Consider the following 6,052-nt stretch of genomic DNA (forward strand, 5'->3'; position numbering starts at 1 on the left):
CTATGGCCTTTTCTCCTTTACTAAGAAGCTCTGGTGGTATAGTGGTTAAGGCATTTGGCTGCTAACCAGAAGGTTGGCAGTTCAAAGCTAACAGCCACTCCATGGAAGAAAGATTGGGCAGTCTGCTTCCATAAAGATTTACAACCTTGGAAACCCAATGGGTGTTGTTATGAGTCAAAATCGACTTGATGGCACTGAGTTTGGTTTTGGTTTTCTCTCCTTTACCAGTTGTTGTTGTTAGCTGCCATCCAGTCTGTTCTGAGGCACAGTGACCCTCTGGGCAACAGAACAAAATACTGCACCGTCCTCACAATCCTTGCTATACTTGAGCCCGCTGTTGCAGCCACTGTGTCAATCCACCTCGTTGAGGGCCTTCTGCTCTTTCGCTGACCCTCCACTTTACCAGGCACGATATCATTCACCGGGGACTGGTCCCTCCTGACAACATGACCAAAGCACAAGAGGCAAAATCTTGCCATCTCATTTCTAAGGAGCATTCTGGCTGCACTTCATCCGAGACATTTGTTTGTTCTCCTGGCAGTGCATGGTATAGTCAATATTCTTGGCCAATACATAATTCAAAGTCATCAGTTCTTCTTAGGCGTTGGTTGTGGATCCAAGTAAAATGAAATCCTTGACAACTTGAATCTATTTTCTGTTTATCATGTTGCTTATTGGGCCAGTTGTGAGGAATTTTGTTTTCTTTATGTTGAGTTGTAATCCATACTGAAGGCTTGATCTTCATCAGCAAGTGTTTCAAGTCCTCTTTGCTTTCAGCTCATGTTTATTTCTATTGCTCATTTGCTTTTATTAGCAGAGGGTGCAGCAGACTGTATCAGTTCCCTGCCTATTTCCCCACACTATCTGCCTCTGTTTACTGCAAACGCCTGCAGGGCTTTGCTAGAGGAATCTTTTCTAGTCCTGGGAGCAGTTATGTTGTCTTCAGGGCAAGCCCAAAGTGCTAGAGAGCTATTCTCTCCAAAAGCAGCTCTCATCTAATGTTGAATGTGAGTTGACGGATAAATATCACAGCTTCCTTGTCTTTTACTTAGAATAATTATGAAGCGTGTATTTTCCATGGGTTCTGGGGCTTCTCCAGCAGGACCGAACTCCAGTTGCCCCCATTGTTGATAATGTACCCTCTATTGGCTGCTTTCTCTTCCCTGTTTCACTTCATCACTCCCTACTTGTGTTTCTTGGACTCATAATCCAAAGAAATGACTTGCACTCAAATCCTAGTCTTAGGTTCTGCTTCTAGGGTCATCCAAACCAAAGGAGAAAGCAAATATAAAGATTTTTCCTCACTAATAAGCATTTGACTGCTAACCAGAAGGCTGGCGGTTCAAACCCACCAGCCACTCCTCGGAAGGCAGGTTGGACAATCTACTTCCGTAGTGATACTGCCTCAGAAGCCCAAGGAAGGGTCGCCATGAGTCGGGTCCAACTCCATGACACATAACAACAACACCAACAAATAAGCATGCAGCAAAGGCAACACTCTGTAATCCCTTTTTACTGACTAGCCTTGTGTATTAGGGCTTAAATTCTGAAGCACATGGTCAGTGGAAGGGTGTGGTCTATGGTGGGAGCCCTAACTCCATTTTGAGGCTTGACATAACTTTCAGATGCCATTTGAGTTTCTTTCTGACCTTTAAAACCAACATTGTGGCTATGCATAGACAAGTTCTAGAACAAACCTAGGAAGGGGCAGTTTGCCCTCAGAAAGAGTGGTTGAAAGTAGATTCCAAACAAAACAAAACTCACTGTCAGTGAGTCGATTTGAGTCATAGGGACCTCTCCTTGAGTCTCCGAGGTGGTATCTCTATGGAAGCAGATTGCCCAATCTTCCTTCCAAGGAGTGGCTGGTGGGTTTGAACCCCCCAGCCTTCTGGTTAGCAGTCAAATGCCTTAGGCACTACTCTGTCAGAGCTTTCAAGGCTTAATAGAAGTGTTTCTATTGAAATTGTTTGAATCTAGGATCTCTTTTCCCCTATTGCACTTGGTAAGTCCTTTGTTCCTGCAGTTGGAACGACATGGACTTTGGGGTTAGTTTGACCTTGAATTTAAATGCTGCCTTTACCATTGACTGACTTTGTGACCTTGCATGAGTTATTTTGCTTCAGCTAACCTCAGTTTCCCCACTTAGGAAAGGGATAATAATACCAAATTGACAGAATTATTCAGAGAATTAACTAGGAAATGTATGTAACAGCTCAATGTAGTGTTTGGCACAAAGAAGTGATTCAATAAATGTCAGTTCCTTGCCCTCCAATAGACTGCTCCATGATTGCCACTAATGGGATATAATGTTTTTGTCCTTGTTGTATTTCTCATGGAAGAATAGACCCAACAGGTACCAAAAGGCAGAATACAAAGGAGAGTCTAGCTTCATGGGATTGCAAAACACTAGTAGAGAGAACTATGAGAAAAATCTTGTCTGGCTAAAACATTTTTTCCAGTCCATCTTTTAATTTTGTTTGAAAAATTGCTGAGATTACACAACTAAACAGGATTGTATTAATATTTTCCACTCTTACATTTCCATGACAAACTGAAAAGTAATTCATGAACAACAAAAAAAAATGAAAAGGAAAGAAGGAGAAATTTATAAAACTAAACTTGGATTTCAGCACTAACAGCTGAACAAAGAAAGACATGAAAATGCATTTATTTAAAAATCATTAGTGGATACTGAAGTGTAAAGAAACTGAAATTTTCAAGCTTGTTTAAAACCTGGAGTTGCTTACTGTTCAGAAACTACTCGGATGGATCGAGGGTGTTTACAAAAAAAAGGCATTTTGTCTTCATTTCCTACGACTTCTGTAACAGAGTACCACAAACCAGGTGACTTAAAACAATACTGTGTGCTAGACATCTGAATTTAGGGTGTTGGCCAGGCCGTGGTATCTCTGAAGGTTCTAGGGAAAGATCCTTCCTTGGCTTGTCCTAGCTTCTGGTAGTTTCCTGGCAATCTTTGGCTTTCCTTGTAGATGAATCACGCCAATTACCTCCATCTACACGTGGCTTTCTTTCTCCTATCTCCCTGTCTTTGTATGTTTACTCCTTTTATATAAAGATGTCAGTTGCATTAGATTAGGACTTGCTCTATTCCAGTATGATGTTATTTTAACTAATAACATCTTTGGAGCTCTGGTAGCGTACTGCCTCAGGCATTTGACTGCTAACCAGAAGGCTGGTAGTTCAAACCCACCAGCCACTCCTTGGAAAGAAGACTGCGCAATCTACTTCCGTAGTGATACCGCCTTGGAAACCCAAGGAAGGGTCGCTATGAGTCGGGTCCGACTCGACGGCATATAACAACAACAGCAACAATAACATCTTCAAAGACTCTTATTTTCAAACAAGGTCACATTCACAGGTACCTGGGGCTAGAACTTCAACAGATCTTTTTGGAGGACACGATTCAACCCATGACAGAGGTTATAGATGAAACTGCATTGTTCAAACTGCTCCCCATGCTATCTGTCTCCAAGGAAAGGTTGACATTGATTAGATATTGAGCTCTGGTGGCACAGTGGTTAAGCACTCGGCTGCTAACTGAATGGTCAGCAGGTTGAACACACCAGTCGCTCTGTGGGAGAAAGATGTGACAGTCTGCTTCCATAAGGATTTACAGCCTAGGAAACCCTATGGGACCATTCTACTGTCCTGTAGCGTTGCTATGAGTCAGAATTGACTCTATGGAAACTGTGTTTGTTTTTTTTTATGTCAGCAGCAGTTCCAGAGATGGTATCCTGACTCTCACTAGATCTTTCCACTGGGTTTACAATTTTGTTCTGTGCTCAGACATCTGGTGGATCTCATTGATTCTGGCACCCTGATAACCAATTATGTAGCCAATTAAATTGTTTGGAATGATAAGTTCATGAATAGTCTTAGCAGATGCATCCAAACTTGCCCAATAAATTTTCACCCCTGGAAAGATGGATTGAATGCCACTGACTCTGCTGTGGCCCTGCATATAGAAAAGTGAGACTGTTTCATGGCCAATTGGTTCAGTGCAGTCAAATCAGGCTGTCCTTGTAGGATACAGACCTCTAGAAGAGGTTCCTCTAGTCAGGGTTGAGGCACACAGATGGGGCGGTGTGGGAAAAGGTTACACTGTTGCTGTTTGTGCTTATCTGTCCTGACCACCTGCAAAAATGACTGGACAGCTGGATGGCCTTCAAGGGGAGGAGGGAGAGGACTCCAATGCCAATCTGACACATACAATGATGGATTGTGGAATACCAACCAACATGTGTGATGGCCTGTTCAGTTTAGTTGGGGAGCTATTTATCCCCTGCCATCTGAACCCGAGCCCTTGTATTCTCTTGTCACATTTCCTTGATCTTGTAACCTCCTTTCCCACTGAGAAAGCCGTACTGACTAGCAAGGACCACCAGTCTCAGGGTGACCAGAGTTTTGCAGCATCTGTGCTACTGGGCTGATGTCCTCTTCCAGTTTGTCAATGAACATAGCAAAGATAGCATTAGTGGGTCCAGCCAAAGTGGTAATTCTTTCAGAACAATTCTGTTCTGAGATGTTGATTGCATGCATCACCCTCCCCACACACGTTCTTACCTGATTCTCCTCCCTGGTGATATTGCCAGCTTTTTTTTTTTTTCATGCATAAGGGGCTGGATGATGAAAGTGAAATTCAATCCACCTTCAATCACATTCTCCATCCTTCTGCAGGGTCCTCCTGTCTGCCCCTATTGTTCTTTCTCCAGCCTTCTGCCTTTCCCCTTCCCATCTGATGCATTTTCCTCCTTGGCTGCCTCGTGCCTGCAATTTTTGGCTTTCACCACCACTAGTGATCAAAGACTTAACCATTCAAAGTCTAGCTCCCCAGAACGCTGCTCACTATGAAGACGAAGGTGATTAAGCAAGACACACAAGCATAAAATGAAAACAAGCTAACAAACTGTGAGTTTGATTACATTTAAATGAAGAACTTGTGTTCAACAAAAGACACCATTAAGAAAGATGAAAAGCAAGCCAAGAAGTGAGAGAAGATGCTTGCTATTCACATACCTAACAAAGAATTTTTATCTAGAATAAAGAGCTCCTATAAATTGAGAAGATACCCAGCAGAAAAATGAGCAAGAGTTGAACATGTACTGCACAAGAGGACATCCAAATGACCAACAAACATAATAAAATGTGTCCAACTTCATGAACAAACAGAAAAATGCAAATTAAAATCTCCACTACACACAGAATAGATTGGCAAAAATTAAAAGTCATCACCAAGTATAATCTAGGCTGTGGAGTAAGTGGCACTCTCAGCTGGTAGGAGTGTTCATTGATGCCATCATTGTGGGAAATAGTGTGACTTCATCTGGTGAAGAAGTTAAAGATACCTATCCCCTATGATCTGCCAATACATACAATATGATTTCATTTATATAGCATTCAAAAACAGACAAAACCAATCTATAGTTTAGGTATGCATTGTTGTTGTTGTTGTCATGTGCCGTCGAGTCGGCCCTGACTCATAGTGACCCCTCCTTGGGTTTCTGAGGCAGTATCACTACGGAAGTAGGATTGCCCAACCTTCCTTCCGAGGAGTGGCTGGTGGCTTTGAAACGTCAGCCTTCTGGTTAGCAGTCAATTGCTTTAGCCACTATGCTACCAGAGCTCTTTAGGTATGCATACGTAGGTGGTAAAACAATGAAATACTGCAAGGAAGCTATCATAAAGTTGGGGAAATGGTTACCTCTAGGGAGGAGAGATGGGCTTGCATTGGGCCAGGAGTATACAAGGGTCTAGTGGAGGGGTTGACAATGTTCTATTTTGACCTGGACAGTAGTTTCAATAATTCATCATGCTGCATGTTTGTGCTTCATGCACTTCGCTGTATGTGTGTCATATTTTATTGTTAAAAACACTCACTGCCATCAAGTTGATGCCAACTCATAGTGACCCCTCCTTGGGTTTCCAAGGAGGTATCCCTCCAGAAGCAGATTGCCCAATCTTCCTTCCGAGGAGTGGCTGGTGGGTTTGAACTGCCAGGCTTCTGGTTAGCAGTCAAATGCCTTAGGCACTA

General features: G+C 42.7%; 1 pseudogene; it reads right to left on the reverse strand.

Moving 5' to 3' along the window:
* Positions 1-3,737: 3,737 nt before the first annotated feature.
* On the reverse strand, positions 3,738-4,688 carry LOC103209991 (annotated as a pseudogene).
* Between the last annotated feature and the right edge of the window lie 1,364 nt (positions 4,689-6,052).

The sequence above is a fragment of the Orycteropus afer genome, unplaced genomic scaffold (assembly GCF_000298275.1).
Source record: "Orycteropus afer afer isolate SDZICR_OR568_19922 unplaced genomic scaffold, OryAfe1.0 scaffold00546, whole genome shotgun sequence".
In the NCBI taxonomy this organism is placed as follows: domain Eukaryota; kingdom Metazoa; phylum Chordata; class Mammalia; order Tubulidentata; family Orycteropodidae; genus Orycteropus; species Orycteropus afer.